The 16,358-nt window shown below is 36.4% G+C and overlaps 1 long non-coding RNA gene and 4 other non-coding genes across 5 annotated transcripts; all 5 read right to left on the bottom strand.

Moving 5' to 3' along the window:
• Window positions 1-8,517: 8,517 nt before the first annotated feature.
• Window positions 8,518-9,613, bottom strand: LOC110279016 (uncharacterized). The gene is made up of 2 exons (XR_002371830.2): window positions 9,430-9,613; window positions 8,518-8,944 (listed from the first exon to the last, which is right to left on the bottom strand). It is a non-coding gene; the product is annotated as an uncharacterized LOC110279016 (long non-coding RNA).
• Window positions 8,562-8,688, bottom strand: LOC127745964 (small nucleolar RNA snoR80). Its single transcript, XR_008007588.1, has one exon. It is a non-coding gene; the product is annotated as a small nucleolar RNA snoR80 (small nucleolar RNA).
• Window positions 8,840-8,951, bottom strand: LOC127745955 (small nucleolar RNA Z152/R70/R12). The gene has a single exon (XR_008007579.1). It is a non-coding gene; the product is annotated as a small nucleolar RNA Z152/R70/R12 (small nucleolar RNA).
• On the bottom strand, window positions 9,037-9,121 carry LOC127745954 (small nucleolar RNA R11/Z151). The gene has a single exon (XR_008007578.1). It is a non-coding gene; the product is annotated as a small nucleolar RNA R11/Z151 (small nucleolar RNA).
• On the bottom strand, window positions 9,230-9,329 carry LOC127745951 (small nucleolar RNA Z157/R69/R10). The gene has a single exon (XR_008007575.1). It is a non-coding gene; the product is annotated as a small nucleolar RNA Z157/R69/R10 (small nucleolar RNA).
• Window positions 9,614-16,358: the final 6,745 nt, after the last annotated feature.

Raw genomic sequence — 16,358 nt, 5'->3', positions numbered from 1 at the left:
CCACCCAAAATTTGGGTGATTTCTCCATCCTTGATTGTATGTCTGAGAATAAGGGTCATTATTGGGATTTCTAGAACCACTCCCCATGTAATTGACCTGTTCAGAAGAGGATTGAGCATAATCACAATTATCATTTTACACTAAATTTCTTGCCATGTCATAGGAGACCTCTTGAGGTGGATTTTGGGTGTTGATAGCTGAGACTTGCATGCCACCCATGTGTTGAGTAAGTAGACTTATTTGCTAAGACATAAGCTTGTTCTGAGCAAGAATAGCATTTAAAGCTTCTACTTTCATAACACCCTTCTTCTGAGGAGTCTCAGAGTTCACAGGATTCCTGTTAGATGAGTATAAATATTGGTTGCTAGCAACCAATTCAATAAGCTCAATAGTCTCCTCCGGTGTCTTCTTCTTGTGCAATGAACCTCCTGCAGAATTATCTAAGCACATCTTGGACATTTCACCCAAACCTTCATAAAAGATATCTAGTTGGGTCCATTTGGAGAACATGTCCGTAGGGCATTACCTAGTCAGTAGCTTGTATCTCTCCCAAGCTTCATACAGAGTTTCACCATCCTTCTGCCTGATGGTCTGAACCTCCACCCTAAGCTTAGTCAGCTTCTTTGGTGGGAAAAATTTAGTGAGAAACTCAGTAACAATCTTGTTCCAAGTATCCAAACTCTCCTTGGGTTAGGAATCTAACCATAGTTTTGCTCCATCCCTTAGAGCAAACGGGAAGAGCATGAGTTTGTACACCTCTAGGTTTACTCCATTTGTCTTCACAGTATCACAAATTTGCAGGACACTAGAAATAAATTGATTTGGGTCTTCGTGAAGAAGACCATGATATTGGAAATTTTGTTGCACCAGGGTGACCAATTGTGGCTTCAACTCAAAGTTGTTTACAGCTATAGGAGGCACCACAATGCTTTTTCCATAAAGATCTGCAGTAGGAGTAGAGTAAGAGCCAAGTACTCTCCTTTGTTGCTCATTCCCATTCGGATTTGCCACATTGACATTATCAGCATTGTTAGGATCCATAGTGGATTCTGCAGCTTTGCAAAGTCTAGCTTGTTGTAAACGCTGCCTGAAAGTCCTTTCAGGTTCAGGATCAAAGTCTAAGAGATGTTCTTTGTCTCTGTTCCTGCGCATAAAGAAACAGAAGACAAGAAAAAAATGGAACTCTCTACGTCAGAGTGCAGAGAATTTCCAGTGAGGTAACCTGAACTAAGAAACACCAAACTTAATTTCAGAAATTACTAAAAATATTAGTGCTATTAAAATATCTTTTTCTTTTTTTTCCGAAAATTTTTTAAATAAAATTTAAATTAAATTAAAACTAAAACACCTAATCTAAGCAATCAAACAACTGATAGTTGTTAATCACAGTCAATCCCCGGCAACGGCGCCAAAAACTTGGTGCAAGATTTTATAACCCAAAAACTAACTGGCAAGTACACCGGGTCGACCCAAGTAAAACCTCAGGTGAGTGAGGGTCGATCCCACGAGGATTGATGGATCAAGCAACAATGGTTGGTTAAACTACTTAGTTAGGCAAACAAAAAAAATAGTGTTTGAGTGTTCAAAGAGCATTAAATAGTAAATTCAAAGTTTGAAAATAGCAGGTGAATAAGTTGGGAATAAAATATGGAAAAACAGTTAAGGCTTCAGAGTTATCTATTTTCCGGATTGACTTTTCTTATTAACTATTTTAATCATGCAAGATTTAATTCATGGTAAACTATGTGTGACTAAACCTTAATTCCTTAGACCTTCCTAGTCTCCTCTAAAATTCATCCACTGCCAATTCCTTGGTCAATTAATCCCAATTAGACGGTAAAGATCAAATTCCAATTTATATGCCACAAAAATTCTAATTATCCAAAAATAAGAGGATTATGTGTCACGTATCCCGTTTAATCCAAATAATTAAAATTTAGGAGAAATTATTTTCAAGTTGTTGTTCAAGTAAAGAGCTTTTCCAAGTTATACAAGAACTCAATTAGAAAATGGGTCATACTTCCATTCCACCCAAATTCATAAAATAAAGAATGAAAATAATTTTTGAAATATAAATCAAAACATGAATTAAAATAGAAAATAATAGTATCAATCCATACAATAGACAGAGCTCCTAACCTTAACAGTGGAGGTTTAGTTGCTCATGGTTCAAAGAAGAAAATAAGGATTCTGGTAAACTGTAGAGTACGGAATGTTAATTGGTATAGAATCCTAATATCTTTTATATCTCATCCTAATTAATCTAAAATCTAATATCTAAACTAATATCTTTTCCTATAATATTTAAATTTAAATCAGAATTAATTATGACAATCAGTAAGTCTTTAAGTGATGGATGGGGACCACTTGCTTCGTAGGACCCACGCCTAACTTGAGAAGTAACAGGAAGTGTTCCCTTGATTCCTCCATTCTGCAGCCTCTAATCTGTGTTTCTTGGGCTGTAAACTGGGTCAAAAATAGCCCAGAAATCACCCACAGCGTTTTTCTGCGTTTTTTGCACGTGGCGTATGTCACGCATACGCGTCAGTCACGCGTACGCGTCGATGGTCTTCTTCACGTGTCATGCGTACGCGTCAGGTACGCGTACGCGTCGCCGTACAAATCTTCAAATCACGCGTACGCGTCAACCACGCGCCCGCGTCACCATGGAAAGTTCCAAATCACGCACACGCGTCAAGTACGCGAGCGCGTCGCTCCTCGCTCTCATCCCATTTAAATTTTTGTGCTGCAGAAACTCCATCAATTCCAACCGAATGCTACCTAAAATAAACAGAATTGCAAAAGACTCAAAGTAGCATCCATAGTGGCTAAAAGACAATTAATTCTAGATTAAACTTAACAAATTGATTGCAAATTCACTAGGAAAAGACAAGAAAGATGCTCACGCATTACAAGTTCTGCAACATCCTCATCTCCCACACCAACCCCATCGAAGCCGATTCACTCATAGACCGTACTTCCCTCCATATCACCACCCCCAAAGACGAAGAAGACCATGACCAACAACAACAACAACAACAAGACGCATCTGCTGATTCTTCCTCATCGTCCTTTTTTTCCTCAGCTTCAAAGCAATGCCATCTCAACGACAAAGACAGCAGCGAGGCCGATGGATGCGCTAATCTCTTCCACTTTAACAGCAGTGACGGTGCTTCCATCATGAACAGCAGCTACCGCTCCACTAGCAGCATCCGGGAGATCGATCTGATACCCTCGGAAGCAGTGTACGACCTCCGCAGCATCATGGAGAGGATGAACTCATCCGGCTAGTGTATTCAGGTGTACGGCAGCGTGAGGAAGTCCGCCGTGGACGCCAGTTTTCGGAGGCTTGGGATCGAGAAGCTGAGCATAGGCGACGTTCAACGGCTGGAATGGGAGTAACTTGAAGCCAAGATCAGGCGCTGGATAAGGGCCGCCAAGATCAATTTTTATTAATTGATAAGGGTAATTTGGTAAAATAAAATAAAAAAGGATGATTTTATAACGTTTTGTAACGTTCAGGATGATTTTAATAACAAAAAAAGATCGGGGATGAATTTGATTTTCACCCCAAATCTTAGGGATGAAAACAGTACTGAACCCTAATAAAAACTATTAGATACCAAATGATTCACTTATAAGTCAGTTTCTTTTCCAATTAAAAAAACCTGCTCATCATCCAAAAATGAATAGAAGAATTGATCTTGTTGAGGGAGAAATACATTCTAATAAGGCCAAGAAGATATTTGAAATGATCTGTAACAAGTGTGGTAAAAAAAAGTCCATTACTATAAGACTTGCTACAATCCCATTAATATCCTAATTGGAAGGCTATGACCAAGAAGGAAAGAAGAGTTAGCAAAAAAAAGTTTGCATCAGTGAACTCTACCAACACCACACAGGTATTGTCGCTTCAAAGTTCGGTTCGTCCTATTCAAAAAATAGTTAGGGGTTTAAGTGTTATATTTTGTGTTGGTCAGGGTTTAATTGTTTGTAAATAAAATAGCTAGATATTTAATAAATTCTTTTTGAATAATCGTTTATACAGGTTCAAAAAATATAAGGAAGCAGTCAGAATGCCAACTCTACAGGAACTATCCAGTGGTGAGCAATCTTCAAAAGATATATTTCACATATATATTTATAATCTTTCATTAAATATATGAATTGTGTGTTCTTTGTAATTCTAGACAAAGGCAAAAAAATAGAAGAAGAAACTATCTAAATCAGCTCCAAAGAGAAGGACACTAATCACACAGAAGTATGCAATTTCACTTTCACAATTTTCTCCCCAAGTAGAGGTTGTAATCTTTTTCACAATTAGAATTATGTCCTTACAAGAGTGGTGTATCAAAATCTCCCACCGTTGACTCTTATTTAAGGCCTCCTACTCCACACAACACACAACTTCCCACCAACATTATGTATAATGCTCCTAGTGGATCTGTAGTGCCTAAACCAAGTGGACAAGGTGGAGTCATGGAGACACTCCTACCTTTATCGTTCACTCCATCTCTTCCACTTTCACTCTCTCTACTACTACTCATGGTGGTTTAGGGTTCCAAACATGAAGAAAAGTGAGAGAGATGACCAGACTCATTGAATAAGAGTCTTCCGAAAGAGCAAAATGCATAGTTTATACTTACATGAAAAGGATAGATAGATCCTTTTTCTTTTTAACAATCTAAGTGGGTCTCTAGCCTCTACCTTACCACCTTAACCCTCCACCTAAACAACTTAACGAGACACATCAGCAAGTTCCATCACTCCTTGATGAAGAAAGTCACAGAAGGACCGCGTTGGCAGACGGAGCACAAGGTTAGGGGCCAAAGTAGACCATTTTTTTGTCAAGAGTCATGTTGTCATTCGCAAAATTGGACAGGGACCGGATTGGCACTTTACTTGTATATTTAATATTAAAATATATAGTAGCCCCTGCGTATTGTATATTTAAATATTAAAAGTACAATATGCTCTTTGCGAATTGTCCCACCCCAAAATTTTAAAAAATACCGTAAAATCCAATAATTGAATATTACACCAAAATTTGATCAATATCTAAAAAAATTAACTGGTGTATTCGTGGGTTATGAGAAAAAAAAACTTTTTCTAAGACAAAATCACCAAGCCCGTTTTATTTATAAGTTCATTCGATGAGGGAAATTGATGATTTTTCATTAAAAGAAAGGGCACAATTGAAATGTTTGAGAGAAAGTTAAGAATGTTTTTGTCAATTTAGGACAAAATAATGGGAGTTACTTGTCACCGGTGATTTGTAGGTGGCTTAAGATGGGTGTCAAATATGCATATGATGGAAAAAGGGTGCTTCTGATTCATGAACATGTCTCTTTTTCTCACTACAACATCCCTTTTACTTTCACATTATGGAAACTCTCTGTTCTGAGCGTTACCTTAAACGTTGATTTGAGTTTGAACGTGAGGTATAGATCCCTTGTGAGGCAGCGCCTGACTTGGTTGGTGCCGAGGTGTACCGTCCGAGTTTCTCGTGAGGAGGTGGGGCGTGGTACCTGCAAGAGACTCCGATGCTTAAGTCAGCAAGGGCTTTAGGCAGGTTTTTAATAGATCAGAACGTAAATTATACTTGAGGGTGTTAGTGTACTTATAGTAGATTCCATAACCACCTTTGTATGAGTAGTTCCACCTTTATTGGTGGATGACCGTTCTCTTTATCTTGGGAGCTATTGAGATCTATCTTTTAGGAAAGATAGAAATAGTGGGAGAGATTTGTGGAGGTAGTTACTTGCATGGGCAAGTAGAGCTGGGCTCCTTTCATAGTGTCCGGCCCCTTTAAAGAGGCCGGGTATAGGTCAAAGGCCCCCTCTCTGGGTCGGACCTTTTCTACTTATTGGGCTTGTCTTTATCCGTTAGGTCAGAGTATGAACAGTGCCTCTGTGTGAGTCCGAGCTTTATATTAGGTCACTCGAGCATTTAGTGTTTCTGAAAATTTGAACGTTGCCTCCTTAAATGAGGGAGCGAACGTTGCGCGGCAATTTCCTTGGAATTCGCGCATGTTTTTAAGAAGGGTTTAAAAAATTCCTTTTTCCCCTTTACTTTTATAAAAGCACTTTGACTCTTCCTCTTCTTCTTTTTCACATTTTTGAAAATCTTTCATCTTTTTTTTCTTTGCAAAGAACCTTTTATTTTTCTTTATTACTGTGAGGATTCTCTCTCTTCCCTTGTCGCTTTTCAATTGCTCTTGCTTCCAAGATTTCTTCGTCTTGGATCTTCTGAAGGTTTTAGCTTGTTATTATGGAGAGGAACTTACGTGGTTTTGTCATTTGATGTGCTCCTCCTTCTCCAAAAATTCAAGGTTAGTGCTTCTATTTATCAGTAGCTTTGTGTTCTATTTGTCTTGCAACTGTCTTGAATGGCTTTCAAACAGTCATGCTAGATATAGGCTTCTTTGTTTTGTTGATTCTTGGATTTTGGTGGCGGTCGTAGTTGTTTTCTTTAAAACTTTTCTTTGGGAAAGTCATTGACTACTGCTGTTTAATCTGAAAAAAATTTTTGAAACCACTTTTGTTGATTGAACCTAAATAATTTATGTTGATTGAATTACTGTTGGTTATCTGGAGGATTTTCTAAGTTTTGTGGAACTATATTTGTAACCGTTTTTCGGTTCGTTGTCGTATTGCCCCCAATGGTGCTGTACTATGTAATGATGTCGATACTGATAGCATAGGAGAGACACCATTTTTGACGCTTTTTGTATGTAGAAGGGATTTGAAACCATCTTGATGTGTTTTGTTTGTTTTTGCCCGATCTGTTTTAGACATCGTCCGAACTCTTTAAGTGACGATCTCTTTATTTTGCATTTGTAAGTATAGCTTTTATGTCGTGCTGTGTTGTTCTCAATATGTCGACTAAAGTTCCTCCTAGTCTCCTAAATTGGGTAGATACCTCTGTTTTTTTGTGTCTCTGTAGTTGATAAGCAATATTGTGAAGAGTTCTGTAGACACCATAAAATTTGTGAGAACAAAGAGGATGAGAGAAATTACGAGCTAGTAGTGCCCGATCCCAAAGAGAGAATATGTTTTCCTCCTCTAGATAACTCATAATGTGCTTTCTTTTACGTCTATGATTGCTTTTTCTTAAAGTTAGACGTTTCACTCCCTTTTACCGATTTTGAATCAAACATTCTTTGGCTTGTAACGTTGCTCTTTTTCAACTTCACCCGAATTCTTAGGCCTTCTTAAAGATATTCCAGCTTCTCTGTCGAGAACTTGAAGTCCAACCTTCTACTAAAGTCTTCTTTTGTTTGTAAGAAATTTTCTTTTTAATATAATTAAAAAAATTAATAAGAAATTCATCTTTTATTTTGTTTCTGAGTTATTCTTCACAACATTCATAGTTGAAAAAGATTTCTCAATTGTAGTAGTTGAAATATAGAAAATTGATACCAAATGAATCAAGAAGGACGCTCACAAAAAAAAATCACTTTATGAGATTTAAAAAATTTTATTTAATTTAAAAATATTAATAATAATATCTTTTTAGATTTTTTAATATTATTATTTATTTTTTAGATATTAGAAATTATTAATATTAAGTTAGATTAGACTTTTATTTATATTAAACTAAATACTAAATAAATATATTCCATGTCCCACAATTTTTTAGAATTGATGTGTTCGTTCCGTTTCGTGTCATGTGTCTCTCTGCTTCGTAGAACTATATACACTCCATTTCTCTTCATGAGACATTCGATCACCCGTTACATATACTGATTCCACAAACTCCCTCAATTCCTTTACACTCTTGGCTTCACATTTGATCCTATGGTCATCACTTGTGCCTAGCTCCACTGCACCCATCACTATTAGAATCTGCAACGCTTGCTTTAGTCCTTCCTTCATATTCTCTCGGTCAGGATCATCCAACTCATACTTTCTCATCCATTCAGTCTTAATTTTCCCAAAACTATTGTCCCTAATAATTGTGATGAAATGAGCGGCCCTTGAATATTTGAACATCCTTTCTTTGAAATCAATTCCATTCCCAAGGAAACAATGAAGAATAAAACTCAACTCCTAGTCCCCCATTGCAAGAGTTTCCAACTATGGCTTTCAACTTTTGATGAGTCCTTTGATTGAACCTTGTGAACTGATGTAATTATCCCTCCATAAATCTTATCGTTGTGATTTGGGAAAACATTAATTCTGTCGCCACGGTGATATATACGTCACTATCCCAACTCCAAACGGAGGTGGGAGTAGAAATTGGAATGATGCAACACCATAGTTTTGGGCCAATAAAACTGGGGTTCAGAAGAAGCTTTCTGAGTTCACTTTTGTTATGAAACATGAGACTTTGAATTTAGATTATATTGAGTTTAATGTTTTTTACTTTTTTATGTTTTTAAATATTTTTTGGGTTTTTCTAAATAGTATTTATGAATCCGTGTGATTTGAGTCCCAAATAACTAATCAACTATATCGTTTGAAGATTAATAGATTATTAGTGTCCATGGGTACATGCTGGTATGTCTCATACTAGTTCAGATAAACTCTATCGTTTGTATAATATAATTCTTGAAACAGGAATGTATGTGGCGTTTCCAGGATAAAATGGTACAGAATAAGAAAACCACCAATCAGGATGACCACAACATAAATATGGCGTCCGAGCCATTATACCAAGAGGAACATAAAATCCCTTGGAATTGGTAATGGACGCAATCTAACTTTTAATAGTAAATAACCAAATATCACATTATAAACACCAGAGAGAATTCCATAAACAAAGAAACATTCACATTCATACAAATTCCCAAAATCACTTGAATTGTTATTGCTATGCAAATTTCATCAATAACTATAGTGCTCAGAAGAAGGAGAAGTCGTTTTTAAAAATTAAGCTCACGGCGAAACCTGACGGTAACGTCCACTGCTCAAAAAACACATCCAGTGTTTTCATCTCGTCACTGCACTTAACCAAATTTGAAATTAATTGAAACTACTTCGGAAAATAATAATAATAATATTAAGTGAAAAATTTGATATTGAAACAAATCAAAGGCTTCAGTGTGTGTAACAATCAGATCATTGATATGAAATCTCACTGAAATCCGCTAAGATAATTATATTTTCATCATAAGCCAAAAATTTTCTCAAACCAGTTCATCAAAAACGGAATTTGTAGAAAATTTGAAACGGTAGTATTGAGAAAATAGAGCAGACATTAAACCCTAAAATTTTGAAATAATTTGAAGTGTGCTCAGACAGCCAAGGGTTAATAATCAAATTCCGGGGTGAAGAATCCCAGATCAGAAACTCTAGTCCAAAAAATTGCTTCGTCACAGCACGGAACCAAAATTACCACAACTTTAATTGGGAGAGATGAAAATAATGACGAAAAACAACATAAAACAACGAAGAAAACAGAACGCCCAACTCGTAAAGATGCAACCTTTGTGAGAATTCAAGATCCGAAACGGTAAAGCGTGGTGAAGAAACCCTAAAGAGACATTTGGATCGCTGCGAAAGCAGGGTGGTGGAAAGAAAGTGCAATTGGGTTGGATTATATAGGGAAGGAAGGGGAGTGAGGAGATACAAATTAGGGTTTATGAGCATTTGAGTTTGTGGCGGCTCTCCTGTGGGTTCACAAAAAATTTTGCCCTTTTTGTCGCGTGGGCTGGACTTAAAGTCTTAAACTTCCTGCTACTCGTCCAATCTATTTTTATCTTTTTTTATTTATTTTTTCTTACAAAATTTTCAAAATTAAAAACCCTAATAATAATTTGTGTCAAAAAACCCTAATAATAATAACAAATTTTATAAATGGTCATTTATTAAAACTTTTAAATATACCACAAGTTAAATTTTTTTATTTATTAAGTCTTACTTTTCTACTAATCATTCTGAAGTAAATAATTTATACTGGTAAAAAATAAATCACTACATCTCAGAATAATTTACATAAAGTAAAACATGACAGAGATATAATATAAAACCATTCAGAACAAAGACATAATATTAGAGAGAAATTAATTTATATGCATAATTTATTCATATATTACATTTTAAAAATATTACGTGTACACTAAAATTTTTAAAATATTTTTTTTAGTTTTAACTTAACACAATTTCTAAAACCAATCAGAATAATACTATTTTTTATAGTTATCAAAATTCAATAGATCAAACTATTAGTTTATTGGTTTAATTTATGAGTTATTAGTTGAATCGATCAAATTAATCCTAAATGAATAAAAATATAAAATAATTAAAAATCTAAAATTAAAATTTAGAATATATATATCTTTACTGTATTTTAAAAACAATCAAATATTAAATTTTAAAAATAACTAATACAAAAATAAACATAAAATTAGTTAGTATTATTATAGTATCTTAATTTTAACGATTTGTACTATGTGGACCGATTCTGGTGGGTTTTATTCCTTATACAATTCCATGAACAAACCCAACTGCCTGAACTTCCTATTTATTAGGAACCGGCTAACAACTATGCTATTCTTTTCATTTTGATGGTGTAATTTTTTTCGGGCATGCATTATATTTTGTTTTGTATATTATTATCAAGGCAATTTACATAAATAAATTGTTTGTCCTTCAAATTTACGCAATTACATTCTTTTAAATATGAAGACACAAATACATTATTTCATATATCTATAGAAACTACTACTGCCAATAACAATTTATGTAAACACATAATCCGCTATAGCCAGCCGCGGATTATATACAAATGGGGGAACACAGAAACCGCTAGAGGCTGTCGCGATTTCTGTGTATTGATACTTGGCCATAAACCGCTATTGGCAGTAGCGATTTATGTGTATAGGGACACGTGCGTAAACCACTCGAGGCTATAGCAGTTTACATAGAGAGTGAATGCCCATATAAACCGTAGAAGGCAGCCGCGGATTACTCATTTAGAGTCATTTTAAAGTTGTTTAGAGAGAGAAAATTCTAGAGAGAGGTCAGAGCAAGTTGAGAACGGGTCCGAGGTATCTGAGTGCCGACCTCCAACTGGATATCATGGCAGACGAACAGAGCTTGTACCGACTGAACGGTGTTGCCCATATTGCCGGTGCCATTGGTGACGAGGTCAGTTATATCTTTTTTTTTTTAGTGTTAGCATTTGTTAATTAGAAAATTGGTAAACTAGAATTTATAGTTTTAATTCTTATAGTTTGAAATTAGGCTTTGCATGTTAGGATGTAGAATGTAGTAGAGCTGTACATACGAATCGGTTTAGGTAGCAATTTTTGTTTCCTTAATTTCCAACTATGATTAATTAACTGAAATTATTTCCCTTTAATCAATCTTATTCCTTGTGTTATTGGTTTTCTTTTGGAATTCTTATTGTTTTTATGAGTCCTTTTTTTATTATTTATCCGTTTTTTAGTTAACAGAGAACCCGACCATGTGTGATTGGGCAAACAGGATGGAGTATGAGAGGTGGACACAGCACAATGATGGGAGGAGATGATATGGTCACATGACAATCAACATATCTGAGTGCGTGAACTCTATTTTGAAGGGCACAATAAATCTACCGGTGACATCCTCGGTGAAGTCAACCTATCTACGGCTAGCTGAGTTGTTTGTTATCTAGGGGCAGACGGCAGAGGCACAGTTAGGGTCCGGGCACCGGTTTTTCCAGGCACTTGTTAAGGCCATTGAGCGAAACTTGAGGGATTCGAGGTGCTTCACGGTGACCGTGTTCGGCAGGCATCAAGCTGAGTATACTGTGGCAGAGACTACCCCCACAGAAAAATTCTTGTTTGGTAGCTACTGGGTTTCCCTAAGGGATTGCACCTGTGATTGTGGATACTTCCAGGCACTGCACTATCCCTGTTGCCATGCCATTCCATGCTGTGCGCAGTTACGACTAGATTGGGCCACCTACGTCGATGAAGTCTACAGCATGTCTGAGGTATTCAAGGTCTACCAGATATCTTTTGCACCTTGTATTCTAGAGGGGCTTTGGCCCCCATATGACCGTCTGACTGTCATCCTCGACCCGAACATGAGACGGGCAAGAGAAGGACGACCATGGTCCACCCGCATCCGCAACAACATAGACGTAGCTGACACTAGTCAATCGAAGTGGTATGGCCTATACAGGCAGCCCGGTCACACCCGAAGGGGTTGCCCTCAGCGAGGTTCTACTTGCGGCATATAGGTTTAGATAGTTTAGTGACTTTGTATTAGGTTATGTGCCAGTTTAATTGTTATCAGTTTAGTGTTGGTCCTTATTATCATGTAATACTTTCCTTTAATTCAAGTAGTTCATTATCACTTTGCTATTTTTTATTAATGTACTCAGAACTAAATCAATTCAGCGAATCAAGGAAAATCGACTTCCATTATACAAATTTCATATAGTCATCAATATAAATATATCATTAGCCATATACTAGTAGATGAAGATCCCATATAACAGTCATCCATAATATGTAAACATAAATTCACTAACAAGTAGATAAATCACATACGCAAAATAAAAATACAACACAACAGACTAATCATCACCATCATTTTGGGCGACGGCATCAAAGGAGCAAGCAGATGAGATCCTGTCCCACGTCGACGAGGACGCCTGACTCTAGTCGGTCGGGCCGCCTCCTGTGCAACGTCATCAACCGGACGGTCTAACCTAAATGCAGATTGGGGCGTCTCTCCCATGGTGAACCAAGTATCCAACGGGCTACCTACAGGCTCGTTAAGGTCCAAATTGTACTGTCCCTAGTAGTCAGGTGCAAATTAAAAAGAAAAAATTGGAAAAACTAAAAAACGGACAAATAATAAAAAAAGGGACTCATATGAGCATAAACAATAAGAATTTCAAAAAAAATAATAACACAAGGAATAAGATTAATTAAAGGGAAATAAATTCAGTTAATTAATCATAGTTGGAAATTAAGGAAACAAAAATCGCTACCCAAACCGATTCGTATGTACAGCTCTACTACATTCTACATCCTAACATGCAAAGTCTAATTTCAAATTATAAGGATTAAACTATAAATTCTAGTTTCTCTACCTTACATACCATTTTTCTAATTAACAAATGCTAATGCTAAAAAAAACTAAAATATAACTGACCTTGTCATAAATGGAACCGGCAATATGGGCAACACCGTTCAGTCGGTACAAGCTCTGTTCGTCTGCCGTGATATCCAGCTGGAGGTCGGCACTCAGATACCTCGGACCCGCTCTCAACTTGCTCTAACCTCTCTCTAGAATTTTCTCTCTCTAAACAACCTCAAAATGACTCCAAATGAGTAATCTGCGGCTGCCTTCAACGGTTTATATAGGCATTCACTCTCCACGCAAACTGCTGTAGCCTCCAGTGGTTTACGTACGTGTCCCTATACACATAAACTGCTACTGCCAGTAGCAGTTTGATGGTGGAAAAATCGTCGGTAAAGAATTTCACAAAAATAATCGCGTTGCAAGTGTAGTTCTAAACTGACAATTCAACCTCAATCAAATTTAATATGTTTGTCACTTAAGCAAACCAAATAAAATTAACCGAAGTATTAAACCTCGGGTCATCTCTCAAGGAATTGCAGGAAAGTGCTTTTACTATTGGTTATGGAAAAGTATCTTTTTGGATTTTTGAAATAAGGAACAAAGAAATAAAATGGCAAGAAATTAAATTAATAACTAAGAAAACTCTTAACTAGGATTGAGAATTAGAAGTCATGTCCTCGTTATCTTAATCAATTGTGATGGTAATTGCCTTTTACTCTCACTTAGTTAACCTCTAACAATGAAGGAAAGTCAAGTGAGCAAAATCAACTTAAGTTCACAAGTCCTAATCAAAGACTAGATTTAGTGAAGTCTAAGCCAACCAGCAAGTCTCAATTACCAATCAACAAAAGACTTTTGATAACTCAAGAGTCTCTAAATAATCAATCCCAAGCAAGAGCATGAAAATCTAAATTAAAACCCAACCAAACATTTTATCAAACACTTGGAAGGCACAAAATAAAAGTATAGAGAATTAATAAGAGATGATAAATTCTAAAATCAACAATTGCATGGAATCAATAACATAAATGAAGAGAGAAGCAATAAACATGAAATACCTCAAATTGCATTAAAAAGGAAATTAAATCTAACATGAAGAGTTCATAAACTAAATTAGCAAAACAAGGGAATCACAATGAGAGATAGATAACTAAAGTAATAGAACAATTAAAGTAGAAGAAACCTAAATTGAAGCAAGGTAGAATTCTAAAATTGAGAAGAAATAAACCTAAAAGCCCTAAAACCTAGAGAGAGGAGAGAGCCTCTCTCTTTAGAAAACTACATCTAAAAGACTAAAACCTAAAATTATGTATAAGGAGAAATTGTGTCCTTGATTCTCCCACTCCGCAGCCTCTAATCTGTGTTCTCGGGTTTGGAACTACGCCAAAAAAGAGCCACCAGCGTTTTCTGATATATGCAGCATGTGACGCTTTGTCACGCGCACGCATCGCCCACGCGTACGCATCGCTTGACAAAATCCTAGTCATGCGTACACGTTGCCTACGCGTACGCGTCGCTCGTCTTCTGCGCCAGTCACGCGTACGCGTCGTCCACGCGTGCGCGTCGCTGCCAGCTTCTCAAAACTTCATTTTCTTGTGTTCCTTCCACTTTTGCATGCTTCTTTTCCATCCTCTAAGCCATTCCTGCCCCCTATAAACCCTGAAAACACTCTGTAAACATATCACGGCATCGAATGGTAATGAGAGAGGATTAAAATTAGCAAATTTAAAGCCAAAGAAGCATGTTTCCAATCAAAGCACAAAATTAGGAAGGAAAATGTAAAATATGCGAATTCAATGAATAAGTGTGAGAATAATGTATAAAACCCACTAAATTAAGCACAAGATAAACCCTAAAAATGGGGTTTATCATGGTTTATGGCCAAGCATCAATAAACAAAAACCGCGATAGCCTCTAGCGATTTCTGTGTTTTCCCATTTGCATGTAATCCGCTGCTGGCTATAGCGGATTATGTGTTTATGTAAACTACTTGATGAGTTTGGAAAACTCAGATTTATTTTGATGATGAACAAACATTGTTAAAATAATTAATTACAAAATTATTAATTTGATTTTCATTTAACATATGTTAATTGATAATTTTGTGTTGCAGGTTTTATAATTGGGCCGAAAAATAAAAGAAAGGTTGCAAGCCCAAATCAAAACTAACAATTAGCCTTGCTTCATGTTTCTTATACTATGTGGCTGAATTGTTGTGATATTAATTGGGCCAAATTGAAGCTATTATTGTTACAAGCCCAAATTAATATTGATGCTACAAGACCCAATGCATGATCCGAATCCATTAAGCATAGAAAGCAAAGTTCCATTGCTTCCAACGGAACTTCTTTACTCATCAGGAAGTGGAATTCAAAACTTTATTAAGTAAAGCTAATACATGCATGGGAACTATGAGAGAGAAAAGTGTGATTGACATGATTGATTGCATTGAAGAAGCACGCTACTCAGTATAGAGGAAAAGCAACTCATTACAATTAATTTATTCTATTTCATTTAATTGCTTTCCTTTCAAACTCCATCTTCTCTCTCATTTCTTTCTTTCTTTCGGTCAATACCCAGGAAACCATAGAAGCAAAAATGAGCTACCAAAAGAAAGGAAAAGCACGTCTCAAGACCATCATGATGATGGCAAGAAAACATATCAAAATAAAGTATGTTGTGGCTGAGATTTTCACCAAAAATGGTAAGATTTGGTGAGGTAATCTCGAGCTCTTCATACCAAAAAGAAAGAAGGAGATTCGGCCAGCAAGGAAGAGATCTTTGGAGGTATGGCTTGTCTCTGATTCTGCTCAACCACCATAGGAAGTAGCTAGAGTGACAAAGTGATGGAAGAGGCAGAGATTGGAGCAGATAAAGTTATCATCATCATGAAGCATCAAGGGCTAGAAATCCATCTTGGAGAGCAAGCCAAGGATGGAGAGCTCAGATTGATGAAGAGTGATGACCAAGGAAGAACTAGAGGTATTTGCATGTTGGATTTTGCATGGGTTACCTACTCTCTCTCTTTGGCCGAACCGGTTTTATGTGAAGAAAAAGAAGTTAAGCTTGGTTTCTGTTTCAACTGTGAAGGCTTCTCCTCTCTATAAAAGGGGTGAACAGTCACGGTTTGATTTAAGGAGTTAGAAGTAAGCAGCGAGAGTGCAAGGCACAGGATTCTCATAGCTACCTAAGCTTACAGATTTTCTTCTCCTTCAATGTATTCTGTTTTGTAATTTTTTTGTTTAATTTTGTCATGTCTTGAGTCTTATTGAAAAAGGCAAACAGTGAGATTTGTATAAAAAAGCCATAGAGCGGAAAAAGGCAGAGAGT

Source organism: Arachis duranensis, chromosome 3 (genome assembly GCF_000817695.3).
Source record: "Arachis duranensis cultivar V14167 chromosome 3, aradu.V14167.gnm2.J7QH, whole genome shotgun sequence".
Classification (NCBI taxonomy): Eukaryota; Viridiplantae; Streptophyta; class Magnoliopsida; order Fabales; family Fabaceae; genus Arachis; species Arachis duranensis.
The sequence above is the reverse complement of the archived record's forward strand: the minus strand, read 5'-3'. Positions and strand labels throughout refer to the sequence as shown.